General features: G+C 40.2%; 1 pseudogene; it reads right to left on the reverse strand.

The window, feature by feature from the left end:
• Positions 1-7,423: 7,423 nt before the first annotated feature.
• The window catches only part of LOC109687839 (testis-expressed protein 264 homolog), a 45,537-nt pseudogene continuing 28,019 nt past the window's right edge, over positions 7,424-24,941 (reverse strand).

The raw sequence follows: 24,941 nt of genomic DNA on the forward strand, positions 1-24,941 counted from the left end.
TGTGTGTATCATCTGAGAATAAATTGCAGACAGGATGCTCCATTACCTATCAAAATCAGGAAATTAACATTGACACGAAACTATCATTAAATCTACAGACTCATTCCAATGTCCCTATGGCCCCTATAATACTTTCTTTAGCAAAAGAAAGTCGTTTTTTCCCTTGCCTAGGATTTAATTCAGACTTCCATATTACACTTAGTCATCATGTGTCTTTCATCTCCTTCAATTTGGAAGTCTCTCACTGTTCTTCTTGCATTTTGAAAAGTATTGAGCAGTTATTTTCTAATTTTTAAAATTTTAATTAATTTGAGGGTCGGGAATTGAGCTCAGGACCTCACGCTTGCTAGGCAAGTACTCTACCACTTGAGCCATATCTCCAGTCCCAGTAACTTTGTAAAATCTCCCTCAGTTCAGCTTTGTCTGTTGTTTCCTCCTGATTAAATTCAGGTTATGCATTTGAGGCACAAATACCCACAAAAGTGGTACTGTGTTCTGAGTAACATTCCAGGAGTCTCATGGTATCACTTTATCCTGCTATTAGAGATGGTAACCTCAATCCCATGTTCAATGTATTGTGTGTCATGTTTTTCCACGGTATAGTTAGTCTTTCTCCCATAGAAATTAATAGAATATTTTGTGTAGATACTTTAAGACTATACAATATAAATATCCTGTTTCCTCATCTTTCACAAGTGTTAGTATCCATTGATCTTGCCTGATATACCTATGATGACTACCTAATGGTGACTAATGCCATTATTCAGTCTACGTTTATTAGTTTGTATACTGTATCTTTACAATATAATACAGAATTTATCCACCATTTATTTGCATCTGCATGGACTCATTGACTTCTGTTTTAGTTAGTGGGTTTTAATCCATTACCATGGTTATTTCAATACTTGATTTGGATAGTAAGAGCTCCTTTAAGCTTGCTCCTGTGTCTTTTTTTTTAATTTCTTTCTTTCTTTTTAAACTTTTTGGTGCAAGGTATCCCAGATTCATACTTTGTTTGCCAGCCCCTAGGATCAGCCATTTCTCTAAGGAGAATTCTTGAATAGAGAATGGTATTTGAAAAAAAAAGTATGGGGCTGAGGGCATGGCTCATGGTAGAGTGCTTGCCTAGAGAGAGTGAGATCCTAAGTTCAAAACTGTGAGTTTACCTGGCCTGGTGGCACACGCCCATAATCCCACACTTGAGAGACTGAGGCAAGAGGATTGGAAGTTCAAGATCAGCCTGAACATAGCAAGATCTTGTCTCAAAAAGAAACTGATTAAGGGAAAACCAGGACTATGGATTATGGTTCTGGAATGCTCCCCAGGAAAGAAAACACTGAAGCTGAATCTTGAAGAACAAACTTGGAGTGGATGTAGGAATTGCATAGAGGGAACTAGGACACAGCCAAGAGACCAAAGCACTGTTGCAGAAATCCAAGTAATTCAGAAATACAGAAAATGAGGCTGGAGAGGGAAACGGAGGTCCCATGTGATCTTTTAGGATCTGGGAGTCCAGTTTATGTAAGTGGAAGTTGTGCATGTAGATTAAAGCAGAGTTGTGAGGAGAGGATGAGGAAAAAAATCCTGACAACATCAACATTCAGAAGTGAGGAAGAAGAGTTGGGGTGGTGAGGGCGGTAGGAGAAAAACCTGGAGACAGTAGCCAGCCATATCAGTGAAACTAAGGAGGGAGTAATCTACAGTCGGGATGGACTGAAAATGTTCCATTAGATTGGATAGTTACGAGGTCCCTGAGACTTCCAGTGAGGTACAAAGGAAAATGTTGAAATGTAATGGCTTGAATAAATGAGAATTTAGGACATGGAGCTATTAGCTTATATAGTTACCCTTCTTTCCCAACCCTTGCCCAATTACCATACAAATTCTTTCCCCTTTTTTTTCTGTATCCTCTGAGGCTAGCGCTATATCTGAAATAGAAATAGTCGCTCAATAAATTTTGTTGAACGATAACTCCATACTGTAGCCTATAGAGGGAGCTGAAAGAATATCACTCTAACTAACCTATAGGAGGAGCTGAAATAAAATCACAGGGGAATCTTAACCTGTAGGGGAAGCTGAAAGAAAATCTGAGAAGTATTAACCACACACTCTAACCTCTAGGAGGAGCATCAAGCCTAGTCTTCCAGGCATTTTAAAGGAACACTTGCACAAGGAGTCTTCAATAGGTAATATTTATTATTATATACTTAACATTTACCTTCTATCTATGACATGTGATACTGCTTTTCCAATTATGCTACTGATAGGACATTTTCTATTAAGATAAATTCAGCAAATAATATTTTTAAATACACATATCTTTAAAATAGAGCAAAAAAAACGTTAATTTAAAGAAACGTGTTAGAGAAACAATAGTATGAGTGATACTTAGATATGGCCAAAATCTTAAAAGTAAATTGTATATAAGTGCGTAGATCCAGGAAAATGCTGGGGTCACTGGGTGTGTGGAACTGGGGTGAGGAAGTTAAAAGCTGTTGAATATGTGTGGAAAACTCTTTTGGAGTTTCTCTTTGGATTCTTCTTATTTTATCTCCTCTTTTTTCTGTGAAGTGTGATAAGGGAGGTCTGCTACCCTTCTTTTAGCTTCTGAGACGACATTGCCCCTTGTCTTCAAGGACAGAGGGGACTGGGGCCTAAGAAGCCTTTCAAGCCTTGTTTGCTTACTTATCTCTCCGATTAAAGGAGAGCTATGGTCAGAATGTACCCCTTCAGAGAAAGAAGATTCTAATCTGAGTCCCTGAGATCTGCTGCTTTGAGCAAAAGGAATTTTGAGTCTAATTCCTCTGGTGACACCACTGAAGTGTGAGTGATAGCCCTTGTTGGTGACGTGTCTGTTTATTTGAATCTGGCCTCTAGGCATTTATCTCCCTCCTGGATCTGTGCAGTGGGGAGAAAAGGAGGAAGATAAAGGGAGATAAAGGGTTAAGAACTCTCTAGGATTTGTGCTGGGCATTCTGGTACAGGCCTGTAACCCCAGTACTTAGGAGGCGGAGAAAGGAGGATCCTGAATTTGAGGCCAGCCTGGGCTACATAGCAAGAGCCTATCTCAAAATTTTTTTATTCTTAATTCATTTTTATACATTTTTAAACTATGAAGGGAAAAAAAGCTCATGATAAAAAGTTCAAACTTGGCAAATGGATTAAGAAAATGTGGTATTTATACACAATGGAATTTTACTCAGCCATGAAGAAGAATGATATCTTATCATTCGCAAGTAAATGGATGGAACTGGAGAACATCATCTTAAGTGAAGTTAGCCAGGCTCAGAAAGCCAAAATTCTTATGTTTTCCCTCATATGTGGACTATAGATCTAAAACAAATGCAGTAATATTATTGGACATGGGTCACACACTAAGGGGAGGACATATACAGGAGGAATAGGCAAAGGTAGGAAACACAAAACTTGAAAGTATTTGATGTACCCCCTGCAGAGGAGCTAATACAGTAACCTTAAAATGACAGAGGTCACTATGGGAAGGTGACCGGGAAGTAGTGAAGAGGTCAGGTAGAGATGAATCAATTCGGGTTGTAATACACTTGTGCATGGAAGCAATGCTAGGAATCTCTCTGTATAGCTATCCTTATCTCAACCAGCAAAAATGCTTTGTCTCTCTTATTATTGCTTATGTCTGTTCTTCAACAAAATTGGAGAAAAGGGCAGAACAGGTTCTGCCTGGGAGTGAGGCGGATTGGGGGAGAGGGAAGGGGGCAGGGGGCAGTGGGGAGAAAGGGCCCAAGCAATGTCTGCACATATGAATAAATAAAGAAAAAAAAAGTTGGGACTGGTGGACTGGCTCAAGCAGGAAGAGTGCCTGCCTAGCAAGCATGAGGCCCTGAGTTCGAACCCCAGTGCTGTCAAAAAAATAAATAAATAAAAGAAAGAATCAAAAAGTTCAAACTTTAGGCTGGGGTGTGGCTCAAGTGGTGGAGGGCTTGTCTAGCAAGTATAAAGCCCTGAGTTCAAACCCCAGTACTTCCCCCACCCCCAAAGTTAAAATGTTATTAAAAAGTATTCAAATTTTAAAAACCTCTTTCCCTCACAGTGTTCTCATCTATAATATGATAGTTTGATTTGCATACTAATTACCTTTTTCTATACATATACAACACAGTTGTAAGTTCCACATGCACATTTTAAAACTTTTTTTTTGAGAAAAGGTCTCAGTCTCACTATGTAGCCCAAGGCTAGTCTCAAACTTGCCACATAAGCCAGGCTGGCCTCAAACTTGAGATCCTCCTGCCTCAGCCTCCCACGTGCTGGAATTACAGTCCTGTGCCACCATGCCTAGCTTAACTTTGGAGGAGGGAGTTGAACTCAGGACTTTGCACATGCTAGGCAGGTGCTCTACCACTTGAACCACTCTGCTAACCCTTTTTGGATTGGTTATTTTTGAGATAGGATCTCACTGCAATAGGGCCTGAACCACAGTCCTCTTACTTGTACTTCCCTGCCTACCTGAGATGACAGGAGCCCACCACCACAACCAGCCATTGGTTGAGATGAGGTCTCACTAAGTTTTTGCCCAGGCTGGCCTCAAACAGTGATGCTCCCCATCTCCACCTCCCAAGTAGCTAGAATTATAGGCTTAAAATTTTTTTGAGGGCTGGAGGTGTGGCTCAAGTGATAGAGCTCTTGCCTAGCAAGCATGAGGCCCTGAGTTCACCAAAAAAACCCAAACTTTTTTTGAAGTATAACATATATACCAAAAAGTGTCCTGCTTGAATAATCACAAATTGAATGTTAAATGTGACATTCTGTGTGACCTGGGTGATGGTTACTTAGCTTTTTATTCAGTTTATTATTCTAAGAGAGCAAATGACTGGAAATGGACATTAAGGGGCACCTAAAGAGTTCTGGAATAATCTATGTGACTTAAGTAATGGTTAAGTGGTTTTATTCAGTTCGTTTTCATTATTAGAGAATGAATAACTGGAAATGAACATTAGGGTGGGGGTTCTTAAAGAGTTCTAGAATATTCTATGTTGAGTTAGGTGGTGGGTTATGAGTTCGTTTTTAGCATCTGCATAGTATTATTCCCTTTTTTGAACTTTCCATAATTTAATCCTCAATCAGTGGTCACTTAGGTCCTTTATAATTTATGAGCATGCGCAAGTAAATGTTCTTATATTTATCTTTGTCTATTTCTGTATTTCTACAAGAGACATCCTTTTTTTATTGAGATCGGGGTCTCACTATGTCAACCAGGTTTACCTCAAGCTTGCGATTCTACTGCCTTAGCCTCCCAACTGGGAATACAACCATCCACCAATGTGCCCAGCTAGGAGAGATTCTTAGAAGCAATAAATTACTAGATCAAAGGATTTTCATTTTATTCATTATTTTCCTTTTGGAAATGTGAGAGAAGTTCAGTATAAAAAATTCAAACAGTCAAAAAGACATATAAAAAGGAAAAAAATTAGTCTTCCTCCTCTCCTTCATGCCCAGTCCATTAGATCCTTCCTCAGAAGCAACGAGTCTCATCAGTTTCTGGCAGGCTCTTACAGGGATTGTCTGTGTGTTGCATTTACGTGTTTTTATAGGCATTGCTTAAAACCATGCCTCTAACCCACCAAGTCTGTGCCAATTTATAATCTCACCAATAGAGTAAAAGAGTTTCCATTTTCCCCTAGAGATGAGTCAATGATTCTGAAAAGACTTGAGTAAAAAGATCAGATTTCATTCATTCATTCATTCATTCATTGGAAATACATCTACATTCTTCAAAATCCAAAAGATATAAAAGATCTACCTGCCACTTTCATCTCCCAACCACTATAGTTCCTCTCCCCTAAAGGAATTATTTTCAGTTTATTGTTCATCCTTACAAAGAAAGTTTGCATATGGAAAAAAATCCATCTATATATTCTTTTTTCCAAAATTTTACACAAAGAGTAGTGTATTTGTATAAGCTCCTACAGTGTAGCCTCCCCCTTTCCCCCCTCAAAAATATGAGTGACTTAAAATAGCAGTCATTCATTTTTCTTATGAGTCTATGGTTAAGATGGATGAATCTACTGTTCAAGGTTAGGCTCAGCTGATCTTAGCTATTCAGGTGATAAGTCAATTGACGATTAGGTTAGTCTGGAATGGCTTCAGCTGGGATTATCTGGCTCTAGTCCACAGGGTCTGTGAGCCTCCAGCAGTCTGGTCTGAGCTTGTTCTCACTGTGATCTCCACAAGAACAGAGGCACACAATGCCTCTGAAGGCCTAGAGTCAGCCCCAGCACAGCATAACTTCTGTCCTAATGTATTCAACCCAAGTCACCAGGCTCGTACAAATTCAAGGGTCATGAGGAGCTTGACAGTGGTGTTGCAAGTTTGTGGGTTTAGACCAGGGAAAAACTGGGGCCAGTTACTCCATTAAACACAATACTGTAAGTATTGTTCTGTACTTTACCTTTTTTTAAACCTAATACTAGATCTTAGATAGATCAAAGATCTATGTCTTAGATCAAAGGCCCTAATACTAGATCTTTGTCAGTCTACAAAGAGCTTCTTTTTTTCAGTCCATTTCATTTTGGTAGTCCCCTAATGAAAGAAATTTATATTGCTATTGTATAGCTAGTATAAAACAATGCTGTAATGACTAACAATGACTATATGTCAGATAAATTCCTAGAAGTAAAATTAATTACTAGGTCAAAATTATAATTTTGATGGATATGCACATATATAATTTTGACAGATATTTCCAAATGTAATTGAAAAAAACTTGATTAAGTTTTATTTAGGAAGCTGTCAAACCTACCTAAAAGTTGAAAGACTAGTAAAAAGTAAACACCACTCCCATACACATTCCACCAAGATTAAATGCTTAATGTTCTCTCTCCCATATATATCACAACATATAACCAACACACATATTTTATGAACCTTTTGAAATTAATTTAGCATATATACACATATATGTTATGAACCATTTGAAATTATGTTGCAGGTCAAGACAGTTGAAATCGAGGTTTTTTTGGTTGTTGTTTTACCCCGTATTGCCTAAAACAAGGGTGTTGCCTAAATAATCATAATTTTATTAGCACACTCAATAATTGAAGATTAACAAAATATTACTTAATTAACAGTCTATAATTTCCCAAATTGTCCCAATAATTTTTTTTGAAACAAGAAAATCATTGGCTTTTTCTGGGTTCTGGAAGCTCCTGAAAAAAAGACATGAGTGGCAGCCTAGGGGGGCTGGTGCAGATAACAGCCCCCAGCTCCTTTGGTCCTGGGAGCCAAAAGGGCAGTGAGGAGAAGAAGGTTTAGGTAGAGGAGGCCTGGGTTGGGGGAAGTCAGGTCCCCCCAGGTATCCCCAGTCTGGGTCAACGAGGTGAAGGAGGAAGTGGGCTGGAAAGTTTTGCTCAGTTCCTTATCAACTACACCATGGGAAGGTGTGGGCTTCAGATTATTCCTCACCCTTCTCAGGGGTATTGGGTTCCTGAGTGGACCCCAGAAGCTTGACTTCAGGGCCCAGCCGCGGTTCCCCCAAAAGCTCTTTGCCCTCCAATTCCAGCTCCTCAAAGGACAAGCCACTGGCATCCGACTGTAATTGTGCTCACTTCAACTATCACCATCATCCCAGCTACAGCTGCTAGCCCCAGGAGACAGTGTGGTGGCTATCGTCTCCCAGCTGCCAGGGCTCACCTCCAGGCTTACAGAACTCCTGTCACTCATCCAGTCAGCTCCTGTGTCATCCACCTGGGTGTCCACAAGCCCCCGGCATTTCTGCTCTGTCTCCTTCACCTCAGGCACATAGAAGTCTCCCTGCCGTGCCAGCAGGCACATGAAATGGGTCTGGGATTCTGGTAGATGTCCAGCAGAGGGTGGGCACACAGCTTCTGCTCCTTGATGTAGGTGTCCAAGGCAGGATGAACTCAGAGGGTAGCCAGCCAGATGGACAGGGGTGGTGGTATAAGGGAAGGTGGCTGGCAAGACATGGCTGGATGGGTGCCAGGAAGGAAAATATCTTGAAGCCAAATTTCTGGTATAGATGGATGAGCTCGGGAAGGGTGACTCCTCTCCTTTACTCAGGAAGCTGTCTCCTGCACACTGGCACTTCTCAGAGGCCACCATAGGTTGTCATATAGACAGCAATGGAGCACAGCATGGGGGAGATGCTGCAGCTGTCGGTGAGAAGCTGCCCAGTGTCACCATAGGTCAGCATGTGGCAATAGTGATGTTGGGAGGTGAACCAGCACTCACTGCCACCCCAGCCAGCATCCCCGAGTACCCAACAAAGGCCAGCAGCATCAGCAGAAGTAGCAGTCAGGCCCCAAATCAGGCCCAGCTGTAGTAGGTCCGACAAGGCTCTGAGCCCCCCAGACAGCACCCCAAGGCAGCTTTTTAGCAACTCATGCAGCAAGGGCCAAGTGTTCCAGTGCTCAGTAGCCACCCTGTGGACTCAGATCCATGCAGGGCGTCCGGGCTTGGTTGCAGAGCCAGAGCGCTTTATAGCTTCTTTTTTCAATTGAGAATAAAAAAATGCAAGATCAAATGTCACTCAAATGCATTTACTCATCATTGTCTAGCTTTCTTTCATACAGGACAGTTTCTTACCTTTTTTCACCTTTCATGAAATATTCATTTAAGAGAGTCCTGGCCAGTTGTCTTGTGTTATATCCATAATTTGGATTTGTCACTTTATTTCCTCATGATCAGATTCAGGTTAAACACTTTTGATAAGAGTGCCACATAGGTGATTCGAATTGTATCTCATCAAGAGGTACAGGATTTTTTTTTGGTGATGCGACTTGGTCAAGGTAATGCTTTCTTGACTTCTTCATTGCAAAGATAACCTTTCCTTCTTTGTAATTAACATTAAATTAATATTTAAAAAATAAGTGTAGCTGGGTGCTGGTGGCTCACACCTATAATCTGAGCTACTTGGGAGGCTGAGATCAGGAAGATCGTGGTTCAAGGCCAGCCTGGGCAAATGGCTTACGAGATCCCATCTCCAAAGTAACCAGGGCAAAATGGATTGGAGGTGTGGCTCAAGTGGTAGAACTCCTGCTTAGCCAACATGCAAGAAGCCCTAGGTTCAAACCCCAGACCCTGGGGCTAGAGGAGTGGCTCAAGTGGTAGATTATCTGCTTTGCAAGCATGAAACCCTGAGTTCAAACCTCAGTCCCACCGAAAAAAGTGTGACAGTGTAAATGACTTGTGTCCCAAAAACTTTCACCCAACAGTTTCAGCATTCATTATGACCCTACCCGAATCAGATTTTAAGACAGTGGCTGCAAAGTTTGTTTGCATAATGTTGTTGTTCCTTTCACATTTATTAGGCAGCCTTTTATGTAAAGAAAGTGACCCCCTTTTTGCATATCACTTTAACTTTTTAAAGATTATTCAATGTGTTTAATAACCTTTTAGCATTATTAGACATGCATGAATAGACAGATGAGTGGAACAAGGTAGAAAGTCCAGAAACACACCCAAGTGTATATGAAAATTTAATACATAGTCAATGTGATATACCCAAATCACTGGGGCAAAAAACCAGATTTTTTTGATAAATGTTATTGGGGTAGCTGGATAACCATAAAGATTACTTCACAATGCACTCTGGGATAAACTCCAAATGAATCAAATATAAAAATTAAAATTATACAAGTCCTAGGAGAAAAAGTGGACTAATTTCTTTTTAATTCAGGTGAGAGAAAAGCCTTTCTAAGTAAATGACTTCAAATTCAAATGCAATAAAAAGATGCATAATTCCAGCTACATAAAAACCAAAAATCTTTTGCATGGCAAAAAAAAAATCACATAAGCAAAGTCAAAGAAGAGACAACAAAATTGGGAGAAAATACTTACATATCCTAAATAAAAGGCTAATATCTTAAATATATAAAGAACTCTTAAAATCTATGCCAGAAAAAAGGCTAAAAGTCTCAAGGAAAATGTACATACGACCCTTAAATATATGAAGACATTCAGCTTCATCCATAGTAAGAGAGGCAATGAACTTGACTCTCTAGATCACTTGAGGAGGACAGGCAATGCCATATTTAGATTAGGTTCTCCCATTAGGCACTCCTTCCTAGATCTCCCTACATTTTCCCTTTTATGGCACTTTTTTTGTAGTTACTGTGTTTATTCAATGTCTGTCTTCCACACTACATTACCATATGTGTGAGGACAGTGACCAAGAGTAACTTGTTCACACTAGTGTCCCCTGCATCATGAGCAACACCAATGCTCAATTAACATTTGTTGAGTGAATGAATGATCTAATTACTTGGCCCTTATACTCATCAATGCATTCTGCCACTTAATATTTGAATGAACGAATGAACAACATAGATGCAAGGAGTAGAGTCTAAGTCTACATTTTCTTTAGTTCCTTCTCCCCCTTTTAATCCATGCCCAATTTCTATCTTTTCCCCCTAATTTCTACTTTGTTTCCATTAAAACCTTCAGCAATGCCGATTAGCAGAAAATTCAGGCTTTCATAAAAAATAAGTTGAAAAATTTCAAGAGAAATTAAATGCTAGAATCTAAAGTACTTGAATATGTCCTGCTTTCTTATCTTTCTATAATTACCTTCTCATGCACCACAACTAGAACACTGAGAGATAATTAAGGTTAAAATCATTCAAATGTGTTTTATCTCATTGATAAAACTGCCTTCTGCGATCTTGTAAACCTACAGTATCTTTACTTTGTGAATTCGCTTGGAACTCTTACCACTATAGAAAAAAGACACATATTTTTAAAAGCAGCTACTTTACTTACAAATTTTCTTTCAATACAAGAAAGGCTATGAACTGGCCCAAATTATCTGCCATTATATAATTTTAATCCGAAGTTATGCTCCTCGTAATTTTGTTTTTTTAAGAAAAAATGCGTTCTAGGCACCAAAAATAAACACATCAATACATGTTTGAAATGGAACACACTTGCAAATTGGAGGGTGGCATATTTATGTGTGCTTGGTGATTAAACTTGTTTTTTTTTTTTGCGATACCAGGGCTTGAACTCAGGGCCTTACGTTTGGTAAGCAGGCGCTCTACCACTTGAGCCACTCTACCAGCCTGGTGATTAAACTTGTTAATGAGATCTGAAGCAATTGTCCTTTTCTTATTCTTTTTCCTTTTCTTTCTTTTTTTCCTTTTTAATTTTTTGGAGACAGGATCTCTCTATGTGGCCCAGGCTGGCCTGGAACTGACTATGTTGTTCATAAGAAGCATATACCACCACATTCAGCTGTCCCTGGTTTTCTACCACGAGAAATCCTTGATATATTTTTCTATTACAACAAATTTTCAACATGTAGAATAAGGCCTTCCTTACATGTTGATTTTTGTCTCAGAAGGTGAATGAGTCACTTGAATTCACAAGTCTGGACAAACAGGCTTTCTCCCAGACAGTCACTGTAAGGGAACCTCTTGGTAGTGGAGTCTATTTTCTCTTCTGATCCAACATATATTGCTTTGAAATTTTGCTCAGATGAAAGGAACTGTAGAAAAAAATCACATTAAGCCAGAGCAGTTTAAGTCTGCTACAAATATGTTTTGATCCTGTCTTTCTACATATTTGCAGTTTTGAGAGACTATATAAAAAAGCACACTGCTTAGCGGTAGTTTATTACAATAAAGCAACATTTTTCAGGTTTTTAAAATACTTTGATGAATGTGAGCACAAATTGAATACAAGTAAAGGTATAGGGTTAAAATTTAGGTAGCAATAACTTGCTGTAAAAATACTATATGTCTTTTGAAGAATATATGAAAAATAATGGAGAAAAGGAAAGAAATGTTTAAAGTGAAAATAAAAATCACCATAATTACATCAGGCAGACAGCCACGTGTTTGTGGGGTTTCTGCATAATTGAGCTCACATTCCATATAGGGCAGTTTAGTCTATGAAAACACTTAAACATTGCAAGTATTTTTAAAAGAAATACATTGCCATCCAGGATATTGAAGTTTTATAGGTAAGTACCCTACTGTGATGAATGGTTTCTAGACTCCAGAGCATAGAAATCAAATCACAGAAGCCCTGTTTCAATTACCTGCAGATGTCAGTGTGGATCTGAGTGTGATTCAACAGTTTGTTCCCGGATGTGGTGGGGCAGTTGAAGGCCAGTTCTGAACCAGTTGCTTATTAAACAAACGCCAGTTCCATTTGGATGAGGGCCTTAAGTGTCTGAAATGTCTTTTTACAAAATTTAACTAAGCATGGATGTACTCTGCAGTTACACAGTTCACAGAAGAGTATATCCTCTTGTTCCCACCCCTGATTATTTGGTCAGCCTTTTTTTTTATTATCTTTATTAGTTATAGTGCTAAGGAAGCAGAGTTGGTGTCTGGGTTTATTCAACTTGGGGGTTTTTTGGGTGGCACTGGAGTTTGAACTCAAGGCCTCAAGCTTGCTAAGCAGGTGCTCTTACTGCTTAAGCCGCTCTACCAGCCCATGGGTTTATTAAATTGGATTTCTACCCAGGTGGCAAGTCTGAGGGTACATTATGACCTGGGTCAGTTTACTTTCTACTGCTGTCACATATCACACACATATTTAAACACAAAGTTGAAAACTGATAATTCCAACTCCAAAAGCGTTTGCCACTGTGTGTGATTCTGCCTATGTTTGCTACATGATTCTCTCTATTTCATCCAACTTTGTGACATAAAAACTCAGAGAATTTATTAGGCTAGGAAACTGTCAGACATGCATTCACTCATTATGTCAAAACATCATTTGTTCTGGGGCCATGACACAAATTTGCCATCTGTTTCATAAGCTCCCAGGCTTCCTCTCCAGTATACTTTGCTATATATATACATATTAGTACGTAAATTGTTGGTAGCATGTTTACCTAGCAACAGAATCTGTTTGGCAGAAGGCTGTGGGAAATGATGCTTGTGGAGAAGGACTTTCTTTTTCTTTCCTCTTTACTTTTTATTTTCCTTTTTGCTTTCTTTCTTTTATTTTTTAAAAAGCTATTTATTATCTTCAAATTTTCTTTCTGTACAAGAAAGGCTATGTGCTGGCCCTAACAATTTGCCTTTTATGTAATTTCAATCCAAATTGCCTACTAACAACTGGTCACTTTGAGAGTTATTTTTGTTTCTTTGATTATCTTGTTCATAACTGAATGCCCTCTTAAATTTGTTTTTCTTTTATGAGCAGACTTCGTACAAATTACTGTGAAAAACTGCCTTGACCTTGCAGCTGTAGAAGGTCACAGTTTTGGGATATTCCACATCTGCCCAATGTAAATTTCTTCTGTTTTTCTAGTGTTCTTAGTATTACCTCTTTTCAGACAGAGTCTCTTTATGTAGCTCAAGCTGCCCTTGAACTCATGATCCTCCTGCCTCAGCTTCCCAAGTGGTGGGATTACAGCACAGGCCACCACACTGGACTACTTGTGGGTTTTAAATGTTGAATTTACATTTCAAGAACGCTGGTCAGGACCTTGGTGGTCTTTAAGTGAAACAAAAATCAAACACCCTGCACTGTGTTATCAGCATTCCTTTAATTTTCATGCAGCTGAAAGAGCTGTGTATTTCTCCTTTCCTACTTTGTTAGCTTTGTAATCAGCAGAGCAATGTGTACTAAAAGAAAAAAAAAGACTAAGTACAAAAAAGTTCTGACTTCCCTCGCTGTTATAGACACCCTATGCTATGAACGGTTGCAGTGTACTTCATGCATTCATTTTGAGAAGGAAAGGAGTGTTGTCCTGTCAACTTTTCATGTAACACCAAAGTGTAATTCGCTGCAGACTTATTGTGTGATATTGCCCTTGAGAAGCTGACTGATTTTCTATTATGACCTATATAGCTTTTGTGTAGTTTATTGGAAGAAGCAATGCAAACATTACTAACCCACTCCCCCTTCCAAAACACGGGGAGAAGACATGGCAAGTAAAAAGAACTTCTGTTTCATCTTGAGAAAGCAGTCAAAAGAAAAGTCTTGGGCAGAATTATTACATAGACCAAGTTCTTTTGACCAGGGCTGTCCCCTGCATCTTTCAGCTTGCACTCTGTTTCTGTCACCCCAAGTCCCCAACCCTACACATGCCCAGAGTGCTCTCCTCACCATACAGCCTGCCTCTGAGAAAAGGACAGATAACTTCTTCCAAGCTTAGATTGTCTCCCACAGTGTTGCAAGAGATGGACTCAATTGGGATGGGGGAGACAGATTTATCTGTGTCACTTGAGTATTCATTGTAAATACAAACTTTTATTCTTGGTGCTTTTCTTAGTAACGCTAGTCCTGGAGGTGAGAAATTAGTAGCTTCAACTATGAGACTAAGACCCATTTTTTTTAAGTCAGTGTCTCACTATGTAGCCCAGACTGTCCTCGAACTCATGATCCTTCTGCCTTTGCCTCCCTAATGTTGTGATTACAGCTGTGTAGTACCATGCCTGGCTTTAAACCCATTTTCATAGAGCGATAGTTACAGGCAAATGAGAGCAGATGAGTTCATCAGAGGAAGGCTGGCAGAAGAAGAGCAGAAAAGTGGGATTTGGGGACTGGAGAAGCAAAGCTTAGTGTCTTTATAAAACTAGTTCTAGTCCTTTTTTTTTTAGTGTTACTGGGGTTTTTACTAAGGGCTTCATGCTGCTAGGAAGGCACTCTAATACCCGAGCCATGCTTCCGGCCCCCTTCTCTCTAGTTATTTTTGAGGTATAAGCTCTTACTTTTTGATCAGGATGACCTGGACCTCAGTGTTCTTATTTTTTAGGTTTCCCACTTTAACTAGGATGTCAGGTGTGCACCACCATGCCCAGCTTTTTTCTGTAAAGATAGGGTCTTGCAAACTTTTTTACCTAGGCTGGCCTCAAGTGGCAAATTTCCCAATCTCAGCCTCCCATGTAGGTAGGATTACAGGCATGAGCCACCAGCACCCAGCTTAACCAACCTTTTTTTTTGCCATGGTTATGTGCAAGAGACAAGAAATGAAGGAACAAGTCAGACAGGAAAACTTTTAGGAGAGTGATGACTGAATGAAAAATAGTACAGGATACCCCAAAAGTCTTTGGTGGCTTTATTTCAGTAAAGAAGGTATAGATAAGCCAGGCACTGGTGGCTCATGCTTGTAATCCTAGCTACTCAGGAGGCAGAGATCAGGAGGATCGTGGTTCAAAGCTAGTCCAGGGCAAATAGTGAGACCCTATCTTGAAAAAACCCTTCACAAAAGAGGGCTGGTGGAGTGGCTTAAGGTGTAGGCCCTGAGTTCAAGCCCCAGCACCACAAAAAAAAAACCAAGAAGAAGGTACAGATTGACAAGATCAAGAAAGGAATGCAGCACTTATTTTAAGAGTTTGGTGCTAGAAGGGTAAGGCAGTCTCTTCTAGAACACTTTGTTGCTTTTGCTGTTGCTGGGATGATGCAGTTGTCTCCCCAACATTAAGCAGACTATTGAATAAGTAAGAAATCAGAGAATCCTAGCGAGCAGTGACTTCTAGTAGGACTTTTTGTGGTGATGATAAACGTACCACATTTGTGATGTCCCTTTCATTAGCCACTAGTCACACGGGGTTGTTGGAAACGAGATTTGGCTGCTGCCATTTTAAATAGCCACACATGTTAGTGACTAGCATATAGACTAGCATGAGTCTACAGGGAGAGGATAAATATGGTAGTAAGAAAGTGGGAAGGGGAGTAGTCAGAAAAAAGTCTTCGTCTGGTGGGTCATACTTTCATATCTCCCGTAACCAAGAGGATCCAGATCCATAGTTTCAGTTTTTCAGCAATCTAGTTATCAAGTTAGGAGGAAGAGGATTTGGGGATCTGAGGGGGAAAAAGGGAATATTTTCCAAATTTTAAAGCATGTAAAGAATAACTGCACTGATGGGAGCCAAGCTGCAGTTGACAGCATGACTTTGCAGTGTGCCAAGTCTAAGGGACTCAACATGGGCCAAATTTGTACTAAGCCAAATGGGTACATTCCATAGAATATTCTTTCTGGAATAAGAAACTTAAAGGATTTAGAAGAGGTTATTATGCAATTTAAACTTAGAAAGTTATGTTTAAGTGTATTTCAGGAGCTCTATTACTCTACCTTTAACACTTCCTGCTAAATTCATTGGTTTTTTTCTCGTAAATTTAAGCGTTGCTATTATGCAATGTATTTGAAGGAATCTCACCAGACAGATTGGGCCTCTTCTGTCTGAGGAGTGTTTGGTTCGAGTGATCTAACAGATTCTCTTGCTTGCTCACCTCTTGTTCTGAAAGCTTTGGAACAACTCACCCACCCATCTCTGGTGGTGGGATAAGGGTGGCAGGGAGCGTCCTTGTAGTTATAAAAAATTTATAGCACTGTGCAAACACATCGCCATTTAACTAACACCCTCTGCAGATGTTGTTAGGATGGGAGGCAAAGACAGGAGAGCTTTTTCTAATACAGGTCCTATTGGTAGGGAAGGAGAAAATGAAATGAATGAGCAGATAGGAATGGAAAACTGACCAGCTAGTTTTCTGTATGTTTCAAAGAATTATGAACTAAAAAGGTTTTGGTTTTTTTTTTTTTAAAGTCAACGTATTGTACAGCAGTTTAAAATTTTGATTTTTAAGATAGAAATATCTCACCAATCTCAAAGTTTTAACTTCAGAAAAAGATGATCTCTTTGGTTAACTAGTTAGTCCTGTGGATATTTCCCTGTAAGGTTCTTTTTGTTTATTTGGGGGCAGTACTGGGGGGCATTGAACTCAGGGCCTCGTGTTTGCTAGGCAGGCGCTCTACCACCTGAGCCACTCCACCAGCCCCCTGTAAGGTTTTGATTCTTATTTTCATTGTAGCCTAACACTCTTGGAAGAGGCTGATTTGTGTCAAAAGCTTGTGATAAGTAGCTCTGATTAGAACTTTCTCTAAGGATAAGATTATAACTGAGCACCGTGTGTCTCGTTTAATACATTCCAGTGACCAAAAAAGGAGCACATGATTTCTCCATTCTCTGTCATTCCAGGTAGGGCTTTAAGAGAAATCAAACAGTTGTTGGATCCTCAACTTGCCAATACCAGACTTAGGCAATTGCCTTGCCAGACCTTTGATTCACCAGCAAAGGCGATCTGCTTTAAGATACCAAGGTGTTTTTTCCTTTTAAGCTCTGATACTAAAATAATGCTACCTGTCTAGGTAACCCCAGTAGCTATGAACAAATCAAGATTCTAAAGATGAGGATAAAATTGCTCGAAGTAGAACCTGGAATGCCTCTAAGGTCTAGGGAAATACTCATTTTAGACGTTCAGTGCATTCATTCACACGTTTGTAAACTATCTTCCAAGAGCCCCTAACATCGGTGGGAAGATGGAGCAAGCACAGGAGATTGAAAAGCAGTACAAGATCTGAATGTGGTTGGAAAAGTGAGACATGTGGTGGTATGGAAAGAACCTGAGACCAAAGTGTCTAAGGTCAGTTTTGTCATTCATTGACTGAAATCCTGGCTGTAAACGCTAAGCCCTTAGCTTGTTTTTCTGGAAAATGAAGATGATGCTATCTGCTAAGCTGTTATCCTCAGAGAGCTTCTTGCTTCAGGTGGGAGACCATAGCAGATAACTTTTCTTTTTAACCCTCTTTAAAAAAAATTTTTTTTTTTGGTGATACCGGGGTTTGAACTTAGGGCCTCATGCTTTCTCGGCAGGTGCTCTACCACTTGAGCCACTCTGCCAGCCTTAATTTTTCTTTTTGAGATAAGGTCTCACCATGTAGCCCTGGGCTCAAACTCTCTATGTAGCCCAGACTGGTCTTGAACTTCAAATCCTCCTGTCTCAGCATCCTGAGTGCTGTGATTACAGACCTATGCCACCATGCCCAGCTCCTTACTGGATAATTCCCTACAATTTTATGGCAGTAAGTGTGACAGTGCTTTGAAGTGTTGAGTGGTATAAAATGTGACATGTGTGTCGTTATCATCATTATAAATGCCACTTGGGTTTCCAGAGGCCGATATTCTCCCTCTTGTATCTGCTAATGGGCCCACCCCATAGCAAATTTCCTGACTTTCAGGCCAGGGTTCTCTTTCTGACCCCATAATGTCTCTTTTAAAAATTAATGAGCTGAGTGACCAGCAGAGAATTTCCCAAGGAGGGCCCTACTATTTCCTGACTCCTACAGACATTTGTTTTCTCTTCCTTGGCAGAGTGCAAACTTCACTACAGGCCACTGAACAAAATAGTCTTCTTTTAAAATCACTAAGCTCAGTGGCCAGGCAACTCAAAATACAGCAGGCTTTTTCCCAGGGAGTTCAGAGCGCTACTATCCCCACCCCGTCCACATTTCTCTTCCCTTCCCCAGAAGAATGCAAGCTGCCATATAAACCACTGGGCCCAGGCTATTTTGGCCTTCTGAATAGGTCAACCTTAGCCACGGAAGCCAGTAACTGAGCAGGATGCTCTTGGTGCAGATTGGCCATAGGTTAATGAGAGGTTTCATTTAACTCTACATGGTCAGTGGTGTTACACTCCGCCTCTCCCAGAGTATGTCATTATCTTGCATGAAAAGGTCCAAAGGCAATGCTTAGAAATAAGTTTAAGCCATTATACATCAACTAAGGATAAAGTCCCCTGCTCTTCTGTCATACATACAGCCTACTCCATGCCATTCCTTTTGACTTAGCATAGCATACGCTGCTTTCGGTTGCTTGTATTTTTTCCAAAGCATATGGCATGTATCCCTTACTACGACCCTGGTAGCCCCTTGAACATTGAGCAAAATGTTCTGTACACCATATTCACATGATTTGAAAAACAAATACCAAGTAATGTAGAAAATACGATCTTTTGAAGTATTTACAGTCCAAAAGAAATTGTACTGATACTAATCCAAGAAACTTGGAAGTCTATCTGCTTCCACCCTTTCACCTCAAATAATACAGATTGGTTTAATGGCCCACCATGTCTCACTAATGTTAATGTATGGTTACCTCTGGCAGTATTGATGCTGGGGCCTATGAGTGGAGTTTGGGCATTGGCTAGCTTTGCCAATTGCTGTGATATATCATTTATAATATATGATACGTGATATGGTCAGTGGAGCCAAACAAGTCACTCTGAGAGTGAGTTATTGGCTTTGTGGACAGAAAAGGTGTTGGGTCAAGTCCAAAAACAGCATTGAATTTTCCTACTCTGTAAGCAACAAGAAAAATGAGAGCCAAGGTGACCACAATCCTATCTAACTTTTACATCTGCATTTACCATGATGTTTTTAAAGTCCTTGATGTTAACTCCAGAAAAGCAGTAAAAGTGGACCCAAACCAGAGAGATGTAAAGGGTACCTTCCTGTCTCTTGGGACAACTAGGCAGCCAGCCAGCCTGGCCAGCTGAGGCAGAACAAGGCAACCTGCCCAGGGAGACAAAGCAGAGGTCAGGCAAGGAACCGAAACTACTCTGCAAGAGGAATGGGAGTTTTGAAAAATTCGTAACAGGTCAAGGAGAAAGCCCATGATGGGAACTGAACCCTAAGGCACAGGCCTTTGGTTGTACACCCTCCAGAATAGGATGTCACACTAAGCTCTCCAAAAAGTCTGGCTTTGCCTATGTCAATATATGTTGTCCTCAGCCTTGCCTTGGATGAATCTTCCATTCTCATGCTGATTCATTTTAAATTCAACAAAAAACAGTAGAGGCAAAGGGGAGAGGAGCAGATTTTAGGGCCTCCTTACCTCCCTCTGAAACTGATGCTAATAGTTTTTATTCAGCACCTTCAAACAAAGGGAGAACATGTTAGCTTCCTTATGGGAAAGGAAGGAACCGAGCTCACTGTGGTTTAGGTCGTGCTTGCTACTGAGGCATTAATCAGGGACTTGACATAGCTGGAAAGGGCTGGTTTCCTATTCATGTATAGAATCATAAAGGGTGCACAACATTTAAACAAAAGGCCAAGGAAACCTCTCCCAAAGATCCTATCAACTGCAGTTATGGACCAAGGAGTCTGGCCAAAAGGGAAAGCCCATTTTAGAAAAGGACCCTGTTTTTCCAGGCAGTGGCATTCCTGTTACTCCGGATATGACTATAGTTCCAAAGAGGTCACTGGGGTAGACCTTAACTTCAACTAGCTCTCGGGGAGTGGCCAATTATTCGTGGCTAGCTTTCATTACCTCTAGCATTAAGAACCACAAGATAGCCTATGCTTATGGTAGAGGTGGCTATTGTGGTTTGATAGCTTACCAGTCATTTTACCTCTCTCACATTGTTTAGCAAAAGTATAGCTCGAGAGATTGTGTCCAGCTTCTGCGGATGGAGCCTCATTAGTCTGAGTCAATCCTGGGAATTCCATGCCCCTGGATACAGATACAGCTGGCCACAACAATTAGTTTGGGAATGGACCTGTGGCCCAGTTGATATCAGTGAATGGTGAAGGAAAGTTTGCTTTGGGTTCCTGAGGAAAGTTTCTTCATCACTATGAGGGAGAAGGCTGGGTATGGTGGCACACTCGGGAGACTGAGACAAGAAGGTCACGGGTTTGGCGCCAGCCCAGGTTACATAGCGAGAACCTTTCTGAAAGACAAACAAAAAGCCCCAAAAAGGTCTCCCCGCTCTATATGTTGTTATACATGTCAGACATGAGAGATCTGAAACCCAAGCTTGAGGGTAATGTCAACTCAGAGAGCAAGCGTGTCAAGAAGAAGAGGAGGGGAAGGAGCTGTGGCTATACTGTTATGGCCACCTGTCTCTGGACTTCTAGTTTCGTGAGCAAAAAGTTTTCTTGTTTTGAGGGGTGGATGGTGAGAGAAGCTGGCTGGTCACTGAGACAGGGTCTTCCGAACCATCCCCTGGGAACTCTAGGGTACTGATACAAAGCTGACTCAGAAGAAGTGACAGTGTGTCACTCCAGTGGCTGAAATGCTTGTATCCTCTAACTTCCATTCTCAGTGTCAGAGTATGCAGGAAACGAAGTTGGTTGTGCTAACAGCAATGACAGCAAATATACATATATATATACATATATATATTAATAGCAAACAGCCTGACTTTTCGCAAAGTCACATAGCTAGTAAATAGCTGAGCCCTGAGAATCTACTGATCTGAGCCCAAAGCCCAAATTCTTAACTATGAATTTATCTAAGCTTTAGTGGTGATCAAAGATTATTATGATTTTAAAAAATAATAGCAAATTTTTACTGAGTTCCTGCTCTGTGGTGAGCCCTGTTTAAGCGCCCCACATGTATTCCTCACCACGATCCATTGCCAGGTAGGTATTGTTATTGTGCCCATTGTATAGCAGTGACAGCTAAGGCTACCTCGGCTTGAGAGAGTGACATTGGGTGCCCTTATCCCTACACCCCAGGAATCTACCTTATTTATATCCTGTAGACTTTTCCTTACTGTTTTCAGAATTTTATAGTGTTGAATTGCCCAAGCTTGCCAAAACCATACATCTTTGCTACAAACGATGTTTCTTTTGGTTCTTTACTAAGTCTTTATTTTCTAATTAAATTGTTTTCACTGTTTTATGTTGGAAATCTTTGCTCCCCCGAAGTGGCAGGCTTCTTGTGGGCATTGACTGTTTTCTACTTCTTACACATCGTCCCCCCCCCCACAGCACCAAGAAGATTGTTGAGCACATAGTGAGCATTCAGTGAATGCTGATGGAATTGAATTATGAAGTATTGTCTCATGTTTGATCTTCCCTCAAGGGTTTTCAGTTAGAACATTTGGCTGGAATGTCATACAGACAAAACTGAATTAGGAACAAAACATGCAATATATGTTAGAGTCAAGGTTTCGGGCTGAGCCCTTCACATTACCTAATCTTTTGACTTCTTTTCAAGTTAGTTAGCTATTATCTGGTCTCACAAACACTGCCTTTCTTTTCAAATCTTCTAGGTGGGAATTTTCTTCTCTTTGCTCCCCGATTTCACCTCCCCCCACTCACTGCCCTCAAATCCTTGTGTATGGCTTTTTGTCTTGTTTGAAGAAGTTACTGTTGTGACCGTCGCAGGGTGACCTAATTTGGAACATGTGCCATTTCACTTCTGTCTTCACTTTACTTTTTATTTTTTTTTAAACATTAACAGCTGCATGTAGATGACAACAGCTCAAAGGTGACAACAGAAACAGGAGGCCCAGCCTTTGCTGTCTTTGTTGCTTACACTTGAAAAGGGGAAAGGCAGAGCATTCATACAGGACAAAACATACACATTTGAGGATCCTGGTGCAGGTGGGGACTTGCAGGAGTAATCTACCTTAACCTAATTCAGCCCCTTCGGGAAGTGAACTCCTAAACCATTGCCCCATATTTGCATATTCCTACTTGGAACTTCAAAACCCTTCTCAGTTTAAGGAGAAAGTCATTGTTGTCTTCATTCAGTTTTTCTCAATGTCCTTGACAGTGTGACCACAGCCCTGTGTTCTCAGTGTCTGGACAGAGCTAGTGGGTCAGAGCTGACCCCTCCTGGAGACAACACTAGGCCTGTATGCCCATCTTCAGTGATGAGGTGTCCTTGAACTCGCAGGTTCTATAATTGCACTTAGTCAGCAATGGCCCCCTTTAACCAGACGTGCATGAAAACTGCCCATGTGAGGGGGAGGAGCAGGCCCTTCCCCATCACCCGACTCCCATCCAGGGCCTCTCTGCACCTGTGACTGTTTGAAATCTGCACCCTGCCAGCTTTGTTCCCCAGTAATCCCTGCTGAGGGAATTTAGGCCTGCTCTCCACAGCCACTTCCATCTGCACTTGGCTTTCGTCTTGAGTCCACAGTTTTGGCAAGTGCTGACTTCTTCGAAGCCAGTGGAGGGGGCGGTGCACGTTCAAAATCGTCTGCCTGGGTTTGGAGGGAATGGAAAATGGACAACACGCTCAGTTTGGAGGCATTTCATTCTTTTGGAAAAATATGAAACCTCCACTGCTTTATTGTTTGCAGGCTGCCAAGTGTGTTCTTTTTTTTTTTTTCCTAAGACAGAGGAGACCATCTTTGAGTCTCGTTCTTAAGGACACACAAATAATATGCAGTGCTTCTGTCACCCATTGCAAAACTGCCAGGTGATGCAGGGTTAGGGTTTTAATTATTAGTATCATTCCTTATCACTGTGGGGTCACATTGATCCACTTTGAGAGAAGATAAGGTGCTGGCCACTCTGCCAGCAGAGTGATTGAGTATGTCTCTTCATTATCCAAAACTTCTATGTATAGATTTTGTCCAGAAAATTTGGTACCCCTTAACTCAACTGCTCCCTACCTCAACAAAAAGGGATGTGTGAAAATGAAAATTGGATGTTTGGTTTTTTGTCTCTGGCATTTTGTTTTCCAATGTTCCCCTCATTCTAGAGTGGAGGCAAAGACTATGAGGGTACATTTTTTAGGGGTAACTTGGTGAGTGTGTGTGTGTTGCTGGAGATGGAACCCAGGGCCTCATGCATGATGGGCCATATTCCCAACCCCATTTTTTTATTTGGTAAAAGGCTTCCTGTTAAGCATGGCTTAAACACAAATAAAAGCTCATAAAGCCCCAGCCTCTGTTTCCTCAAGGTGGTAGATAACAAGATCATAGAATCATCAGAAAAAAGTTTTGGTGGTACTGGGAATTGAACTCAGGGCCTCATGCTCTCCACCACCTTTTTTTTTTTGCTTTAGTTATTTTTTAGATAGGATCTTCAGCTTTTGCCTGAGCGAGCTTTGGACCGCGACCCTCTTACCTCCACCAGAATTCCAAGTAGCTAAGATTACAGATGTGTGCCACCACACTTGGCAAGAATCATCACTCTTTTTTGTTAACTGAGCTTCAAACTGTAATTTTCAATAACTGTAACTTACCAGTTGATTGAACCCAATGTAGACTATTTAAATGACTTACTATGATGTGTGTCAAATCAATGATAGAAAAAAGCAGTAGTTTTTGGGAAAGATATAAGGTGGTAGATGTGGAAAATGGAAAATACCAACTTCAATAAAAACTGGTACTAATTGCAAACAAATGTTAAATTAGCACAGTATAAAAGAGAATAGCTTAAGTAAAATGATATCCACATATTATATCAGCAAAGTTATGACAGAATGAACCAAAGACACAAACAGTTTTGAAAAGTCTCTTTTCAGCTTACTTCCAATAGAAATAGCCAGGCTTTTCCCTGATTGATGCTTTGTCAATACCATACATAGTAGAAAAATAAATTCTCTTTTGGTTTTTTTTTTGTTTGTTTTTATTTTTGGTGGTACTTGGGTTTGAACTCAGGGCCTCACTTGAGCCATGTCCTCAAGTCCTAGAAAAATTGATTCTTTAGCAACCTGTAAACTGTTTATAAAACTCTTTAATGTTTAATCTTCTTTGCCAGACATTCTAGTGTTAAACTGACAGCTATAAATGAAAGCTATGTAGACAATAGGTATACGTAATATACAACGAGTTAAGAATGCTACATTAAAAAAAAAAGAATGCTACATTTACCGGGTATTTTTGAATTGCTATAATTTCTTAATTCCTGTGTGCTTTGTAATAGGAATAGCTGAGACTTTGTTTGCTTAGAAACGATAATAACATGTACACAGCATACAACACAAATAAGATAATTTATAAAAATACAATGTACTTCAACAGCATCCTGGTTCATGTCAACATCTTGATTCTGAGATTGAAACTGACAGTATAATACCTAGGACATAACAGTTAGGAAACATTAGTTATTTTGGGAAAAAAATGGAGCAAATAAAACTTTTAGGAGCCTTGAATCTCAGAGTCATCTATTTACTATAAATCACATAATTTTCAAATTGCATTGTGACGATGAAAAAAATTCTGAATAAAGCCTAACAAAATTTACCTGTGCCACTTATTCCAAAAATTTTATCAATACTTTAGTGTTCTGGTTGTATCTTCACTAACACAACGTTTAACTCCAAAAGCAGCATTTTTAGCAACTCTGACACCAGCATCAGAGCAAAATGTTGGTTTGAAAAATGGCACAAAAGCCATTTTAGATTTTAATACAACGCAGCACAGAAAAGAATCTGAATACAGTTTGTGGTTTTATTTATATATATACT

The sequence above is a fragment of the Castor canadensis genome, chromosome X, assembly GCF_047511655.1.
Source record: "Castor canadensis chromosome X, mCasCan1.hap1v2, whole genome shotgun sequence".
NCBI classification, from domain to species: domain Eukaryota; kingdom Metazoa; phylum Chordata; class Mammalia; order Rodentia; family Castoridae; genus Castor; species Castor canadensis.